We start from the raw sequence: 19666 nt of genomic DNA on the forward strand, positions 1-19666 counted from the left end.
AGATACAGCAAAATTCAGAAGAAAAAAAACAAGGTTTTGAGTCGTAAGTCAGTGCAGACGGCCTGCCGAACTGAGTAGCCTAGCAAGCCAATATAGCTAGCTTGATAGCTTGCTAGCCTACCGTGGACTCACTCGGCTTGGTCAGAGCAGTAATTATTAACATGATGATGATGATGATGAGCTACTCCCACCAGCTATGGCTAGCTAATGAGCTATTATTTAGATATTATTATAACTGTATTCTCCAATATTTGCGTGATATTTGTTAGATAGCTAGACTAAAATTAAACACTCCTTCTGTGGCCTCCAACTGCTTTTAAATGCTAGTAAAACTAAATGCATGCTCTTCAACCGATTGCTGCCCGCACCCTCCCGCCCGACTAGCATCACTACACTGGACGGTTCTGACCTAGAATATGTGGACAACTACAAATACCTAGGTGTCTGATTAGACTGTAAACTCTCCTTCCAGACTCACATTAAGCATCTCCAATCCAAAATTAAATCTAGAATCGGCCTCCTATTACGCAACAAAGTCTCCTTCACTCATTCTGCCAAACATACCCTCGTAAAACTGACTATCCTACCGATCCTTGACTTCGGCGATGTCATCTACAAAAAGCCTCCAACACTCTACTCAGCAAACTGGATGTAGTCTATCACAGTGCCATCCGTTTTGTCACCAAAGCCCCATACACTACCCACCACTGCAACCTGTATGCTCTCGTTGGCTGGCCCTCACTACATATTCGTCACCAAACCCACTGGCTCCAGGCAATCTATAAGTCTTTGCTAGGTAAAGTCCTGCCTTATCTCCGCTCACTGGTCACCATAGCAACACCCACCCGTAGCACACACTCCAGCAGGTATATTTCACTGGTCACCCCCAAAGCCAACACTTCCTTTGGCCTCCTTTCCTTCCAGTTCTCTGCTGCCAATGACTGGAACGAATTGCAAAAATCACTGAAGCTGGAGTCTTATTTCTCCCTCTCTAACTTAAAGCATCAGCTGTCAGAGCAGCTTACCGATCACTGTACCTGTACACAGCCAATCTGTAAATAGCACACCCAACTACCTTATCCCCATATTATTACTTACCCTCTTGCTCTTTTGCACCCCAGTATCTCTGCTTGCACATCATCATCTGCACATCTATCACTCCAGTGTTAATGCTGAATTGTAATTATTTCGCCTATTTATTGCCTTACCTCCCTATTCTTCTACATTTGCACACACTGAACATAGATTTTTCTATTGTGTTATTTGATTGCACATTTGTTTATGTGTAACTCTGTGTTGTTGATTTTGTCACACTACTTTGCTTTATCTTGGCCAGGTCTCAGTTGTAAATGAGAACTTGTTCTCAACTGGCTTACGTACCTGGTTAAATAAAGGTGAAATCAAAAAATATATAACAACGAATAATTACCTAACATGTAGCCTACCTATCCATTTACATTTTAGTCATTTATCAGACACTCTTATCCAGAGCAACTTACAGTAGTGAACACAAACATTTCATACATTTTTTTTTTCCTGTGCTGGCCCCCCTTGGGAATGAAACCCACATCCCTGGCGTTGCAAACACCATGCTCTACCAACTGAGCTACAGGGAAGGCTAGATACTACTACTACTACTACTCTACTACTATTACTGCTGCTGCTGTAGATAAAGATCCCAACGTGTGTCTACTACATTTACATTTTTACATTTTAGTCATTTAGCAGACACTCTTATCCAGAGCGACTTACAGTAGTGATTGCATACATTTCATACATTTAATTTCATGCATTTAAAAAAATAATAATAATAATTTTTACATTTATTGTACTGGCCCCTCGTGGGAATCAATCCCAAAACCCTGGCGTTGCACACACCATGCTGGCATTGCAAACACCATGCTCTACCAACTGAGCCACAGGGAAGACCTACATGAAGTTGAAACAGCGGACCTAGGAGGGGAGGCAGTTGTTTTGTAGCAGCAGCAGCATAACTAGACCATTTTTAAATTGTAAAGTTAGGCACATGATGACTTAGACACACTTAAATACGTATTCTATTTGATATGTAGAGTTGAAGTCGGAAGTTTACATACACTTAGGTTGGAGTCATTAAAACTCGTTTTTCAACCACTCCACAAATTTCTTGTTAACACACTATAGTTTTGGAAGTCGGTTAGGACATCTACTTTGTGCATGACACAAGTAATTTTCCAACAATTGTTTATAGACAGATTATTTCACTTACAATTCCCTGTATCACAATTCCAGTGGGTCAGAAGTTTACATACACTAAGTTGACTGTGCCTTCACACAGCTTGGAAAATTCCAGAAAATGATGTCATGGCATTAGAAGCTTCTGATAGGCTAATTGACATAATTTTTGTCAATTGGAGGTGTACATGTGGATGTATTTCAAGGCCTACCTTCAAACTCAGTGCCTCTTTGCTTGACATCATGGGAAAATAAAAAGAAATCAGCCAAGACCTCAGAATTCTTTTTTTAGACCCCCACAAGATTACTTCATCCTTGGGAGCAATTTCCAAACGCCTGAAGGTACCACATTCATCTGTACAAACAATAGTACACAAGTATAAACACCATGGGACAATGCAGCCGTCATACCGCTCAGGAAGGAGACGCGTTCTGTCTCCTAGAGATGAACGTACTTTGGTGCGAAAAGTGCAAATCAATCCCAGAAAAATATCAAAGGACCTTGTGAAGATGCTGGAGGAAACAGGTACAAAAGTATCTATATCCACACTAAAACGAGTCCTATATCGACATAACCTGAAAGGCCGCTCAGCAAGGAAGAAGCCACTGCTACAAAACTGCCATTAAAACCCAGACTGCGGTTTGCAACTGCACATGGGGACAAAGATCGTAATTTTTGGAGAAATGTCCTCTGGTCTGATGAATGACCATCATTATGTTTGCAGGAAAAAGACTTGCAAGCCGAAGAACACCATCCCAACCGTGAAGCACGGTGGTGGCAGCATCATGTTGTTGGGGTGCTTTACTGCAGGAGGGCCTGGTGCACTTCACAAAAAGGATGGCATCATGAGGCAGGGGAATTATGTGGATATGTTGAAGCAACATCTCAAGACATCAGTCAGGAAGTTAAAGCCTGGTCGCAAATGGGTCTTCCGGATGAACAATGACTCCAAGCATACTTCCAAAGTTGTGACAAAATGGCTTCAGGACAACAAAGTCAAGGTATTGGAGTGGCCATCACAAAGCCCTGACCTCAATCCTATAGAAACTTTGTGGGCAGAACTGAAAAGGTGTGTGCGAGCAAGGAGGCCTGCTAACCTGACTCAGTTACACCAGCTCTATCAGGAGGAATGGGCCAAAATTCACCGAACTTATTGTGGGAAGCTTTTGGAAGGCTACCCAAAACGTTTGACCCAAGTTAAACAATTTAAAGGCAATGCTACCAAATACTAATTGAGTGTATGTAAACTTCTGATCCACTGGGAATGTGATGAAAGAAATAAAAGCTGAAATAAATCATTCTCTCAACTATTATTCTGACACTTCACATTCTTAAATAAAGTGGTGATCCTAACTGACCTAAGACAGGGAATTTGTACTAGGATTAAATGTCAGGAATTGTGAAAAACTGAGTTTAAATGTATTTGGCTAAGGTGTATGTAAACTTCCGACTTCAACTGTATAATATTAAACAGTATTAGCATAGAGCAGCAAAAACTTATAGTTAGTACATTTAATAACACATGTTATTTAGTACGTTATTTTAATCTGAAACATTCTGATTTCTATGTTAGGGGCCCAGTAGGGTATTTTTTCATCAAAATTCTGGCAACACCCCTGGTAAGGAGTCATGAGTGATTCATGTTCTGTGGCCAATTGTCTTCACAATAGACAAACATAGGCTTATTCGGTTCAGAACAGCCCAGGGTATGATGTCATGTCATCTTGTAACTGTACATAAAACATAATGATCCTAAACGTTGACACTGTAAATTGCTTGAGCAGTGGTGACCCGTCTTTCCGGGCAGGAGAGCCCCACCTATTTTGAGCCCCACATTTTTTTTTTTTAATTGACAAATATTTGGCATTAATACGTGTCACATATCAGTTTGCAAACTATGTAAAATAAAGCTGCATAAAAACATCTCTTTTTTTTGGTTTTCTTGAGTAAGGTAGTTCCAAAATGCAGGTTTTTCAGCCTAGCTCAGTGCTTTCTGTGGTGGTGGGGCAGGCCAGCAGAAAATACAGAGTGTTGCGCCTGATTGGCTCAGTGTTCTGTCACTCATGATAGAAGATAATGATTAAATAATTCTACCCTGAAACCTAATTATTAGTGATATGGTTTATGAAGCCTGTATAATGAGTAACTAAAATGTTAAGCATAAATCTAACGAGGTTTGACTGGGAAAGAGAAGAATGTGTGTCTGTGTGTTCAAGTAAACACCAACTGTTAAACTGTGGTTGACCTGACCTAGCTTGAACTCTGAGGGTTTAAGATATGAGAGGGAGTTCCCCTCAAGATTTCCCTAATCTCATAGGAATAAAACTGTCGGCTGGGTAATGATCTACAGTATTAAGAGATCTGGAGCCTTAATGTTTGTGTGTATGTGTGTGCGTAAGTAAGGAGTGAACTATAAAAATGATGTCTCTGTACAATGGACTTCAGAACGTTCTCGTGAATAAACATTCTGCCTCTTGTAAGCTGGGACTCTGTCTGTTTCATTCAACCAGAATCATACCAATTCCGGGTTGCAGACTGAGTATTTTAATTGAAGTTAACATTGAGAACATAATTCTCTTAACACTCATCAGGACACTACTTCACAGGTCAAATCTAACTTCTTTGAAAGAGTAGACATAAAAAATGTCAGCCCTTTGGGTCCTGCCGAAGAGTTATATTATAAGTTCCCATACAAGAAGGCTCAAGGTCATTGGCCGAAGATAAAATGACTTCAAATCACATTAAATCTACAGTCGTGGCCAAAAGTTTTGAGAATGACACAAATATTAATTTTCACAAAGTCTGCTGCCACAGTTTGTATGATGGCAATTTGCATATACTCCAGAATGTTATGAAGAGAGATCAGATGAATTTCAATTAATTGCAAAGTCCCTCTTTGCCATGCAAATGAACTGAATCCCCCAAAAACATTTCCACTGCATTTCAGCCCTGCCACAAAAGGACCAGCTGACATCATGTCAGTGACTTTCTCGCTAACACAGGTGTGAGTGTTGACGAGGACAAGGCTGGAGATCACTGTGTCATGATGATTGAGTTCGAATAACAGACTGGAAGTTTCAAAAGGAGGGTGGTGCTTGGAATCATTGTTCTTCCTCTGCAACCATGAGTACCTGCAAGGAAACACGTGCCATCATCATTGCTTTGCACAAAAAGGGCTTCACAGTCAAGGATATTGCTGCCAGTAAGATTGCACCTAAATCAACCATTTATCGGATCATCAAGAACTTCAAGGAGAGCGGTTCAATTGTTGTGAAGAAGGCTTCAAGGCGCCCAAAAAAGTCCAGCAAGCGCCAGGACCGTCTCCTTAAGTTGATTCAGCTGCGGGATCGGGGCACCACCAGTACAGAGCTTGCTCAGGAATGGCAGCAGGCAGGTGTGAGTGCATCTGCACGCACAGTGAGGTGAATACTTTTGGAGGATGGCCTGGTTTCGAGAAGGGCAGCAAAGAAGCCACTTCTCTCCAGGAAAAACATCGGGGACAGACTGATATTCTGCAAAAGATACAGGGATTGGACTGCTGAGGACTGGGGTAAAGTCATTTTCTCCGATGAATCCCCTTTCCGATTGTTTGGGGCATCCGGAAAAAAGCTTGTCCGGAGAAGACAAGGTGAGCGCTACCATCAGTCCTGTGTCATGCCAACAGTAAAGCATCCCGAGACCATTCATGTGTGGGGTTGCTTCTCAGCCAAGGGAGTGGGGCTCACTCACAATTTTGCCTAAGAACACAGCCATGAATAAAGAATGGCACCAACACATCCTCCGTGTTGGAGGACATCGATATTTTGGGTCCATGGCCAGGAAATTCCCAGACCTTAATCCCATTGAGAACTTGTGGTCAATCCTCAAGAGGCGGATGAACAAACATAAACCCACAATTTCTGACAAACTCCAAGCATTGATTATGCAAGAATGGGCTGCCATCAGTCAGGATGTGGCCCAGAAGTTAATTGACAGCATGCCAGGGCAGATTGCAGAGGTCTTGAAAAAGAAGGGTCAACACTGCAAATATTGAGTCTTTGCATCAACTTCATGTATTTGTCAATAAAAGCCTTTGACACTTATGAGATGCTTGTAATTATACTTCAGTATTCCATAGTAACATCTGACAAAAATATCTAAAGACACTGAAGCAGCAAACTTTGTGTAAATTAATGTTTGTGTTATTCTTAAAACTTTTGGCCACGACTGTACAGTAGCTTTGATTGGACTGGTCATGTCAACATCTTACTTTCAAAATCTTAGCTAGCAGTCATCATCATGAATCAAGTCTACAATCTACTGGCAAATCCTTTTAAAAGCCTTGGCATATGAAGATAAATAATGAAGAGAATGTATAGATAAAACGTGTCGGTGCTCATCGGCCACTGGACATACCCATTACACAACAAGATGGAAATCGCAAATTCAACAATGAGTGGTTTGGAAGGAATCAGAGGCTAACTGCAAGAATTGCAAAGCAATCACTAGCCTGCTATTGAGTGGAGTGGCTGTGTTATTTTTCAGAGTTCCCAATCCAGAGAATGCTAGACTTTGATGACAAAGTTTTATGACAAAATTTGCCATTAAAGGGCCACCTTCCTGTTTAAGTGAGAAAGGTGAGTCCAAAAATGTATTGTATGCTGCTGCATAAATGATTTAATATGCAGAGAAATTTGTATACTGTAGCTAAGAAATTAATACTAAGTGTATGTTGTGTAGTAAGCTGTTGGTAGCCCATGTGCCTCACCCTAATAATTTGGTCTATTTTCACCAATGATGTATTGTAAACACATCGTTCGTTGCCGGTGTGTGATTGTTTGCAGACTTGTTCTGTACAGCTTTGACAGTGCTACTGATAGTAGTGGTGGCGTTTGGCTTGCACCTGCAAATTCAGCATACACAGCATTCTATAATAGAACAGTGTCAAATTAAAAGCTTGTTTAACGAGTCAAATAGTGTTATTTGACGTTTGTCTTTCTTGACATGCAAAGACCCAAACGGCATTCACTGTGCCTCATCCTAATAATTTGGTCTATTTGCACCTCTTAATTTCGCCTAATGTTCTAACTTGGTTGTGCACATGTAGCCTATAACCTGTTTTAGAGAAATGTAATCATTGAATATTGTAAGAGCTTTCATTGTCTGCTTATATGTCCCCTTTAATGATCCTACGGTTCTGACTTGGTGTTCAGTGAGAACACTGTAAGAATGGCCAATGTTCTGAATTCTGTCGCAGTACATTTCGAAAGTGCTGAACAAATAGTTATATTGACTATGTCCGTCCAAGCTCGCTCATTAATGTCTTAGTCGAAATTACGGATTGCCTCTTATTCGCTTGTTGTCCCTTTATGCCATAGTTTGTACATCTCAATTCTCAGTAGAAACCATATTTGTTTAAGCAAGTCAGCCATATCAGCTATGTTTTTATAAAAGGCAGTAAATGAGGCTGAATGATCTGTTTCACTGCCAGACTAGGCTCCTCTGATAGCCAGGTGTAATAGTGGTAAGGTGTTGGAACTGCTGTTGGGACTCTACTGTTGGAACAGCTTTATGTAGGCCCTAACAGTTTGTGGGTAATGTCTGGCACCGTTATAGTACAATTAATGTATTGTTTAGTGTTGTGTAGTGGCTTTGCTGGCATGCATCCCACATTTTAATTTTGTTTGCCCCACCAAGATGTACATGCACCAAGATGTACAAATCACCACTGGACATTATTATGACTGGAAAAGTGCACATGTTGCACTCACGTGTGTTTGGCTTGCTTTTATGACATCAAACTGGTATTTATTATAATCCGCAATGTCTCAACTTCCAAAATACATAGAGTCCTCTTAATGTAAAGCATTTCCTTCACTCAGTCAACCAAACATTTGCAAAAGTTGCCCAATTAGCGAGAGAAATGGGGGCAACTTCTAGTCACGTGTGGTGCTCAAGTTCAGAACGTCTGTCAGTCAAAACCCATACAGAGCTGTGAAGTGCATAGCCAGAGCTTTTGAAACATGTTACTGTACAGCCACTGCGTTACAATTTAGGTGTTTATCAGTTCAGCAAATGTACCATTTTCAACCCATATACAGGTAGGAGTGTAAAGGGCTACCCTTACTGTCTACTGGGAGGATAGCCTCAACATGTCAAGAGTCACATAATGGTTGTCCTATAGAAATTAAATATAGTCCTACGGGCTTAGATCTAGAACATGTAGAACCTTTTCTGAATCTAGAACACAGAATGTAAAACCCTTTCTAGATCTAGAACATGTAGAACCTTTTCTGAATCTAGAACACATAATGTAAAAAAGTTTCTAGATCTAAAACGTAAACCCTTTTCTACGTTGGATTTTTGATCCAATGTGCTTCATTTTATCCCAGATATAAATACAACTACGCTGATGACTTCAGTGACTCAGAAGAGGTCTTCAAGCTTTGTAATGGACTCTCCAATCCGCTCCACTTTACCTGTGATAATCCCTGCTACTCATTTGTGCATCCCAAATGGAAACCTATTTCCTACATAGTGCACTACTATATAGTAGTTGGCCCAAGTTAAAAGTAGGCCTAGTGCACTATATAGGGAATGGGGTGCCATTTGGGATTAAGTCAGTAGCTCTATCTGATTACAAGAGACCACTTCATCACATACATCTGCCTCCTGTGAGCCTCCTGAGCCTCATGTGTGCCACCTGAGCCTCCTGTCTGCTTCCTGAGCCTCCTGAGCCTCCTGTCTGCCTCCTGAGCCTCCTGTCTGCTTCCTGAGCCTCCTGTCTGCCTCCTGAGCCTCCTGTCTGCTTCTGAGCATCCTGTCTGACTCCTGTCTGACTCCTGACCCTCCTGTCGGCTTCCTGAGCCTCCTGTCTGACTCCTGTCTGACTCATGAGCCTCCTGTCTGCTTCCAGAGCCTCCTGTCTGACTCATGTCTGACTCATGAGCCTCCTGTCTGCTTCCAGAGCCTCCCGTCTGCTTCCTGAGCCTCCCGTCTGCTTCCTGAGCCTCCTGTCTGACTCCTGAGCCTCCTGTCTGACTCCTGAGCCTCCCGTCTGCTTCCTGAGCCACCTGTCTGACTCCTGTCTGACTCATGAGCCTCCTGTCTGCTTCCTGAGCCTCCTGTCTGCCTCCTGTCAGACTCATGAGCCTCCTGTCTGACTCCTGAGCCTCCTGTCTGCTTCCTGAGTCTCCTGTCTGACTCCTGTCTGACTCATGAGCCTCCTGTCTGCAGCCTGTCTGCCTCCTGAGCACCGCGCTCCTGTCTGCCTTCTTTCGCCAACTAATTCTGTGAAAAGGGAACTATTAGCAATCAGAGAAATGAATCTGTCAATTAATCAGGAGACAAGGAGGTCGGCATCTGACATCACACTGATTAGAAATAAACAGATTTCAATGATTGCTAGGGAGCAGAGCGGACAACAACATGGAAAGAGAGGGAGAATGTTTTTAATTTTTTACACTTATTTTACCAGGTAAGTTGACTGAGAACACATTCTCATGTACAGCAATGACCTGGGGAATAGGAAGGAGGATGAATGAACCAATTGGAAGCTGGGGATGATTAGGTGGCCATGATGAGGGCCAGATTGGACATTTAGCCAGGACACCGGGGTTAACACACCTACTCTTACGATAAGTGTCATGGGAGCTTTAGTGACCACAGAGAGTCAGGACACCTGTTTAACGTCCCATCCAAAAGATAACAGCCTACACAGGGCATTGTCCCCAATCACTGCCCTGGGGCATTGGGATATGTTTTTTAGACCAGAGGAAAGAGTGCCTCATACTTGCCCTCCAACACCACATCCAGCAGCATCTGGTCTCCCATCCAGGAACCAACCAGGACCATCCTTGCTTAGCTTTAGAGGCAAGCCAGCTGTGGGATGCAGGGTGGTATGCTGCTGGCAAAGCGAGGGAAGGACAGGTGGGAGCCCTGATTTAAACCTACAGGAGGTTAGCTCTCCAGGAACAGGGTTGGAGAGCCCTGATTTAAACCTACAGGATTGCACCTCTCAAGGAAAAAGGCTTGAGAGCCCTGGTTTAAACCTATAGGAGGGTAACTCTCCAGGAACACAGGGAGGAGAGCCCTGGTTTAAAACTACAGGAGGGTAGCTCTCCAGGAACAGGGCTGGAGAGCCCTGGTTTAAAAACCTCTTGGGGATCGAGGGTAACCTAATCCCACTGACGGGATTGCTAGCAAGGCGGGAAATTCAAAACATCAAAAATGTAATCATTTCAATTTCTCAAACAATCAACTATTTTACACCATTTAAAAGATAAACATCTCCTTAACCTCTTGGGGCTAGGTGGGACGCTAGCGTGCCACCCGTGGTGCACTCCATCAACAGCAGGTGCATTTCAAGAGCGGCAAATTTGAATCCAAATAAATGTCAAAATTCAAATTTTTCAAAAATACAACTATGTTACACCATTTGAAAGATAAACATCTCCTTAATCTAACCACGTTTTACGATTTCAAAAAGGTTTTACGGCGAAAGCATAAATTTAGAGTATGTTAGGACAGTACATTTACAAGAGTTGTGTGTAATGTTTTGTCAAGTCAAAGACAGGGTCACCAAAACCATAAAACCAGCTAAAATGATGCACTAACCTTTTACAATCTCCATCAGATGACACTCCTAGGACATTATGTTAGACAATGCATGCATTTTTAGTTCTATCAAGTTCATATTTATATACAAAAACAGCGTTTTACTATGGCATTGATGTTGAGGAAATCGTTTCCCTCCAATAACCGGCAGTCAAGTCAGCGTCAGAAATTAAATAATTAAAATTAGAAAACATTGGTAAAATATTATATTGTCATTTAAAGAATTATAGATTTACATCTCTTGAACGCAATCAACTTGCCAGATTTAAAAATAACCTTACTGGGAAATCACACTTTGCAATAATCTGAGCACTGCGCCCAGAAAAATACGCGTTGCGATACAGACTAGACGTCATGTTGGGGAGATCTAAAATCGAAAATACTATGTAAATAATCCATTACCTTTGATTCTCTTCATCAGATGTCACTTCCAGGTATCACAGGTCCATAACGAATGTAGTTTTGTTCAAAAAAGCTCATCATTTATGTCCAAAAATCTCCGTCTCGTTAGCACATGATGTAAGCCAGCCGGACTTCTCGTCATGAACGAGGGGAAAAAATATATTTCCGTTCGTTCAAACATGTCAAACGTTGTATAGCATAAATCATTAGGGCCTTTTTTAACCAGAACATGAATAATATTCAAGGTGGACGAATGCATACTCTTTTATAACGTATTGGAACGAGGGTACCCAACATGAAGTAGCGCGCCAGGTGTCTAATGGGACATCACCGTTCCATGGCTCTTGTTCGGTCAGATCTCCCTCCAGAAGACTCAAAACACTTTGTAAAGGCTGGTGACATCTAGTGGAAGCAATAGGAAGTGCCAAAATATTCCTAAACCCCTGTGTTTTTCAATGGGATAGGTTTAAAGTCAATACAACACATCAGGTATCCACTTCCTGTCAGAAAATGTCTCAGGGTTTTGCCTGCCAAATGAGTTCTGTTATACTCACAGACACCATTCAAACAGTTTTGGAAACTTTAGAGTGTTTTCTATCCATATATAATAAGTATATGCATATTCTAGTTACTGGGTAGGACTAGTAACCAGATTAAATCGGGTACATTTTTTTTATCCAGACGTGCAAATGCTGCCCCCTAGACCCAACAGGTTAATCGAACCACATTGTCCGATTTTCAAAGAGGCTTTACGGCGAAAGCATAAAGTTAGATTATGTTAGGCGAGTACATAGCCAAAAAAGTACACACATCCATTTTCAATTCAAGGACAGGCGTCACCAAAAGCAGAAAACCAGCTAAAATTATGCACTAACCTTTGACAATCTTCATCAGATGACACTCCTAGGACATTATGTTAGACAATACATGCATTTTTGTTCTATCAAGTTCATATTTATATCCAAAAACAGCATTTTACATCGGTGCGTGTCGTTGAGAAAATGTGTCTCCCCCAAAACTGCCAGTGAATTTACAAAAAATACTCATTATAAAATGTGGTTAAAGTATTAAACTGTTATTTAAAGAATAACGGTTGAATTCTCCTGAATGCATTCTCCTGAATGCAACCGCATTGACAGATTTCAAAATAACTTTACTGGGAAAGCACACTTTGCAATAATCTGAGTACTCTGGTCAGAAAAATACACTAGGCTATACAGATAGCCACCATGTTGGAATCATCTAAAACCATGAATAACATTAGCAATATTCCCTTACCTTTAATAATCTTCATCAGAAGGCACTTCCAGGAATCTCAGATCCACAACAAATGTTTTTTTTTTCGATGAAGTTCATAATTTATGTCCAAATAACTCCATGCTGTTCCGTGTTGTTAGCGCGTTCGGTAGGCTACTCAAAATGGGAGGGAAAAGTCACGACGAAAAGTTAAAAAAAAAATCTATTTACGTTCGTTCAAACATGTCAAACATTGTTTAGCATCAATATTTTGGTCCATTTGTAACGTGAAACATCAGTAATATTTCAACCCGACCTCTCCTGTGTCTTGATACAAGTTTTGAATAATGTCTCCCCTCACATGAACGCGCATGTGCGCGCAATAATGAAGTGACGACATCCCAGGGACGTCAACTTCCCTTCCTTCTCATTCGGTCTCTGTTCATCATAGACGCTTCAAACAACTTTATAAAGATCGTTGACATCTAGTGGAAGCCATAGGAAGTGCAAAATGAATCCTTTGTCACTGTGTGTTTTATTGCCAATGACTTGAAAATAGTACAGCCACAAAATTTTCATTTCCTGCGTTTATTTTTTCTCAGGTTTTTGCCTGCCATATGAGTTCTGTTATACTTAGAGACAGCATTCAAACAGTTTTAAAAACTTCAGAGTGTTTTCCATCCAGATCTACTAATAATATGCATATTCTATTTTCTGGGCCGGAGTAGTAACCTGTTTAAATTGGGTACGTTTTTCATCCGGCCGTGAAAATACTGCTTCCTAGCCCATAGAGGTTAAACCTACAGGAGGGCAACTCTCCAGGAACATGGCTGGAGAGCCCTGGTTTAAACCTGCAGGAGATTAAGTACAACCAAAATGTTTTATTTGGCTCGCACAGTTGTGGCTTGACCAGTAAAAATAAAAACACAGCTACAAAGAGAGGACCATTAGGACAATTATGTTGCTTTAGCAATGGCAAATAATACTTCAAATGAGTAGACAACACTCATCAATGAGTGTCACGTCCTGACCATAGAAAGCTGTTGTTTTCTAAGGTAGAGTAGGTCAGGGTGTGAGGGGGGGGGGTTCTAGTTGAGTTTTTCTATGTTGTTACGTTCATGTTTTGTATTTCTATGTTGGGTTTTGTTTGGGATGATCTCCAATTAGAGGCAGCTGGTCCTCGTTGTCTCTAATTGGAGATCATACTTAAGTAGGTGTTTTTCCCACCTGGGTTTGTGGGAGATTGTTTTTGAGTTAGTGTATGTTTCACCTCTGCGTCACGGTTTGTTGTTTTGTTATTCAGTTTATTTATATGTATTGCATAGTTTCACAGTGAAAATAAAATGTGGAACGACACACACGCTGCACTTTGGTCCGCTCCTTCCTACGACAACCGTGACAATGAGCCATCCATCCTCATCAACTCCCTCCTGTATGCATATTGGCCAACATTGCTGTTCTGCATAATGAACTAATGCAACTAGCTCTCACAGTCTCACATGTCAGAATTAGAAGTTCATCCATGTTCCTCAAACATCACATTTTGAATTTGCTGAAATGTGCCCATTACCAATAACCCGAGGGTGGATAGCACTTGGATGTGCATAGGAATGGCATGTGTTTGTGTTTTTAAAGTAGGTTTTAAATCCTTACAAAAAAAAGTTTTGGGAGACGATATCTGATTTTATTTAGTATTTTTTATTTAACTAGGCAAGTCAGTTAAGAACAAATTCTTATTTACAGTGACGGCCTAGGAACAGTGGGTTAACTGCCTTGTTCAGGGGCAGAACGACAGATTTTTACCTTGTCAGCTCTGGAATTCAATCTAGCAACCTTTTGGTTGCTGGCCCAACACTCTAACCACTAGGCTACATACCACCCCAAATGAACCAAAATGCCCCACCTGTCTCTAAAAACTTACTCTCTGCGAAATGCCGCATGTGCTAAATCTTATTTTTGAAATTGTATTTAACCTTGAAAAAAGTATTTAATTACTACTCACAATTTCACACCTTTTCAATATACACTGCTCAAAAAAATAAAGGGAACACTTAAACAACACAATGTAACTCCAAGTCAATCACACTTCTGTGAAATCAAACTGTCCACTTAGGAAGCAACACTGATTGACAATAAATTTCACATGCTGTTGTGCAAATGGAATAGACAACAGGTGGAAATTATAGGCAATTAGCAAGACACCCCCAATAAAGGAGTGGTTCTGCAGGTAGGGACCACAGACCACTTCTCAGTTCCTATGCTTCCTGGCTGATGTTTTGGTCACTTTTGAATGCTGGCGGTGCTTTCACTCTAGTGGTAGCATGAGACGGAGTCTACAACCCACACAAGTGGCTCAGGTAGTGCAGCTCATCCAGGATGGCATATCAATGCGAGCTGTGGCAAGAAGGTTTGCTGTGTCTGTCAGTGTATTGTCCAGAGCATGGAGGCGCTACCAGGAGACACGCCAGTACATCAGGAGACGTGGAGGAGGCCGTAGGAGGGCAACAAACCAGCAGCAGGACCGCTACCTCCGCCTTTGTGCAAGGAGGAGCAGGAGAGGTACTGCCAGAGCCCTGCAAAATGACCTCTAGCAGGCCACAAATGTGCATGTGTCTGCTCAAACGGTCAGAAACAGACTCCATGAGGGTGGTATGAGGGCCCGACGTCCACAGGTGGGGATTGTGCTTACAGCCCTACACCGTGCAGGACGTTTGGCATTTGCCAGAGAATACCAAGATTGGCAAATTCGCCACTGGCGCCCTTTGCTCTTCACAGATGAAAGCAGGTTCACACTGAGCACGTGACAGACGTGACAGAGTCTGGAGACGCCGTGGAGAACGTTCTGCTGCCTGCAACATCCTCCAGCATGACCGGTTTGGCGGTGTGTCAGTCATGGTGTAGGGTGGCATTTCTTTGGGGGGCCGCACAGCCCTCCATGTGCTCGCCAGAGGTAGCCTGACTGCCATTAGGTACCGAGATGAGATCCTCAGACCCCTTGTGAGACCATATGCTGGTGCGGTTGGCCCTGGGTTCCTCCTAATGCAAGACAATGCTAGACCTCATGTGGCTGGAGTGTGTCAGCAGTTCCTGCAAGAGGAAGGCATTGATGCTATGGACTGGCCCGCCCGTTCCCCAGACCTGAATCCAATTGAGCACATCTGGGACATCATGTCTCGCTCCATCCACCAACGCCACGTTGCACCACAGACTGTCCAGGAGTTGGCGGATGCTTTAGTCCAGGTCTGGGAGGAGATCCCTCAGGAGACCATCCGCCAACTCATCAGGAGCATGCCCAGGCGTTGTAGGGAGGTCATACAGGCACGTGGAGGCCACACACACTACTGAGCCTCATTTTGACTTGTTTTAAGGACATTACATCAAAGTTGGGTCAGCCTGTAGTGTGGTTTTCCACTTTAATTTTGAGTGTGACTCCAAATCCAGACCTCCATGGGTTGATAAATTGGATTTCCATTGATTATTTTTGTGTGATTTTGTTGTCAGCACATTCAACTATGTAAAGAAAAAAGTATTTAATAAGATTATTTCTTTCATTCAGATCTAGGATGTGTTGTTTAAGTGTTCCCTTTATTTTTTTTAGCAGTATATATCCAGCGATATTTCTGTTTTAAGCCTATGCCAAACCTTAAACCTTACCTTAACCATTCAGAGTTAATGTCGCTCAGTTGGTAGCGCATGGTGTGTGCAATGCCAGGGTTGTGGGTTCGATTCCCATGGGGGGCCAGTACAGTAAAAAATAATAATAATAATAAATGCATGAAATGAAAGGTTTGCATTCACTACTGTAAGTTGCTCTGGATAAGAGTGTCTGCTAAATGACTAAAATGTAAAAATTCATAGTTAATACTTAACCTGGAACAACTTCAAAATGTGATGTTTGAGAAACTTGGATGAATGTCTATTTTGGACTTGAGACTGTGAAAGCTGGAAAATCCAGCCCTAGTTTAAACTTACAGTAGGGCAGCTCTCCAGGAACAGTGTTGGAGAGCCCTGGTTTAAACTTACAGGAGGGCAGCTCTCCAGGAACAGGGTTGGAGAGCCCTGGTTTAAACTTACAGGAGGGTAGCTCTCCAGAAACAGGGTTGGAGAGCCCTGGTTTAAACTTACAGGAGGGTAGCTCTCCAGAAACAGGGTTGGACAGCCCTGGTTTAAACTTACAGGAGGGCAGCTCTCCAGAAACAGGGTTGGAGAGCCATGGTGTAAGCCAAACAACCCCGCTACCTGTGATACAAGTCAGTATTCAACGCTCATCCATGTCTGAGGACGTCGGGAGATGATGTGGAAACCGTCCACTAGGGGCAACAATAAGCACTGTTTCCTACAAGTAGGTGTCAGTTTTGCAAGGGCTGAGATAAGCGTAAGCATCTGCCTCTGATTCCAAAGGTTGCAAGTTCAAATCCAAAGTTGTTTTAGAAATGTTTGTTTTAAGCCTATCCCAAACCTTAAAAAATAAATTCATGCCTAAACCTAACCCTAAATGAATGTCTAAACCTAACCCTAAGTTAATGCGTTTGAGAAACATGGATGATTGTGAAATTCAGATGTTACACTGTGAGAGCTAGATGAGATTATAATCAGAAATAAAATGTGGATAATTTGTAATATTCCAGTCATAAACGTTTACCCTAATCACTCAAATGGCTGTAGGGTAGAAATCCAGCAGGGTGTATACAAACACACCAACGACGAATTCCAAATCACCTGACTTAGCAGAGATAATGACGACACATATAGTCTCATTACCTCTCTCATTACCCAGCATTCCAACAACAGTAAAATATAATGTAATTACCTCTCTCATTACCCAGCTGCATTCCAACAACAGTAAAATATAATCTAATTACCTCTCTCATTACCCAGCTGCATTCCAACAACAGTAAAATATTGTCAATTTCTGCTAAATGTTGTGCTACATTTTGCAGTTATGTAATGTGGTTGGGAGTAATCCATACAGGAAAAGGAATAGGAACCCTTGATTCTTGGGAGTGTGTGTGTGGTGTGTGTGCTAACAGAGATTGGTTGCTGCTTAGGTTTAGCGTTTTATTCTGTAAATGAGTGTGACACGGGACTCAGCAGTTCCATTTAAGCCATGGTGGTCGAAGTCACGATGACTGTAAGCACACACACACACACACACACACACACACACACACACACACACACACACACACACACACACACACACACACACACACACACACACACACACACACACCACACACACACACACACACACACACACAGGAAGTCATATCCACAGAGACCACCTATTGGACTAATAAGTGAGTCTGGCAAGAGAGGACAGCATGAACACAAGATTAGTCAGGCCTCTGTCTGTCTGTCTGTCTGTCTGTCTGTCTGTCTGTCTGTCTGTCTGTCTGTCTGTCTGTCTGTCTGTCTGTCTGTCTGTCTGTCTGTCTGTCTGTCTGTCTGTCTGTCTGTCTGTCTGTCTGTCTGTCTGTCTGTCTGTCTGTCTGTCTGTCTGTCTGTCTGTCTGTCTGTCTGTCTGTCTGTCTGTGTTAGTGGCCAAAGTTAAAGCAGGTTACATGGCTCTACTATAAGTGGCTAGCAGCAAACAATAAGCCTCATAGAACTAATAGGTCAGCAATGCAATCCAGAGAGAGATAATGTGTTCAGCTTGGATTCCAGAACAGACAATGAAGCTAACCCAGAGAGATAATGTGTTCAGCTTGGATTCCAGAACAGACAATGAAGCTAACCCAGAGAGATAATGTGTTCAGCTTGGATTCCAGAACAGACAATGAAGCTAACCCAGAGAGATAATGTGTTCAGCTTGGATTCCATAACAGACAATGAAGCTAATCCATAGAGATAATGTGTTCAGTTTGGATTCTTTCCATTTATCTCTATTCCCCATGTAAAATCATTGAGTGATTTCCTCCAACCTCTCCACCAATAGGATCAATAGAAGAATTCACAGAAAAAAAAAGTAAGTAATAAAATGTGACGGAGCATTTTATCAATTATTTTTTAATTGAATTCAGTGCAATAAAATTATAGCGATACCAAATGTGAACATACTGTTTTGATATGTTAACAATGGTTATTGCAAAATGTAATCACAGTAAATAAAAAAATATGTTACAGAAAGGCCAAAAAACTTTCAAAAGAGCTGGGCAGTAGCATCAAGTTGTTCTGAAGAGTTGAGAGAGAGACAGCAGCTCCTCAACAGCTCCCTCCTTGCCTCAACTCTAGCAGCCAACGCTGGACCGGTTCCATTTCACGTCGATACGGTGCGATCCATGTGCGCTGTTGGCCAGAGAACTGATCTCTCTGCCTGCCTGCCTGCCTGCCTGCCTGCCTGCCTGCCTGCTCCCTGCATGCCCCGGTCTGTCTCTCCCATTCTGGTACAGATGCCCTTGCCACTCTCCCCGGAGCTTTGCTCGCCCACATCATGCGCAGACATCACTGACTTTTGATTGATCTCTGGTTGGACTATTTGATTATTGATTCTTAGGGCAATAAATGAACATGTTGCTGTTGTTCATTTTGCTGTTCTCTACCCTTGGCTTTTACAATGTTGGCGATATTTTAGAGCCTGTTTCCCTGTGAATAAGGAAATATGTGACTGTTTCTACCGTCGAGTATTGTGAGAAACCCCACGCTTGCTCCGGAAATGCACATGAGAACTATGCACATTTCTCCCGAACAATATGGGAGAAATCGGACTCTTGCGCTTACATGTCAGGACTGTTCTCTTGGTACATAACCATGTCTCTGGACTTCACACATCTCCTGAAATATGTGGCGTTAAAGACTCTGGTGACTATGGATTGTCGTTCAAGTGCTGTCTGTAAATCCAAATGTTGTAACCCTCGATCTAGACTTGCCATTATCTTGCTGCTTCTAATGTCTGGAAATGTGCAATCTAACCCACGTCCTGACATTCTTACCCCTGCCCAATTAAGTAGTCAGAGTGGCCTGAAGTTTTTGCATATGAATGTAAGAAGCTTCTGCCGAAGCTTGATTATGTGAAAATATGGATAAAAACTGCCGACCCTGATTTATTTATGCTTTCTGAAACCTGGCTCAAAAAATCTATTACAGACAAAAATATTGGCATAAATGGTTATAATGTTTTTCGTGCAGATCGTAAATCTAAGGGTGGTGGTGTTGCTGTATACCTAAAACACAAGTTCTCGGTGGTCATTCTGACTTCTGTTACTAAAACTAAGCAAT

The sequence above is a fragment of the Salmo salar genome, chromosome 09, assembly GCF_965601325.2.
Source record: "Salmo salar chromosome 09, fSalSal1, whole genome shotgun sequence".
Classification (NCBI taxonomy): Eukaryota; Metazoa; Chordata; class Actinopteri; order Salmoniformes; family Salmonidae; genus Salmo; species Salmo salar.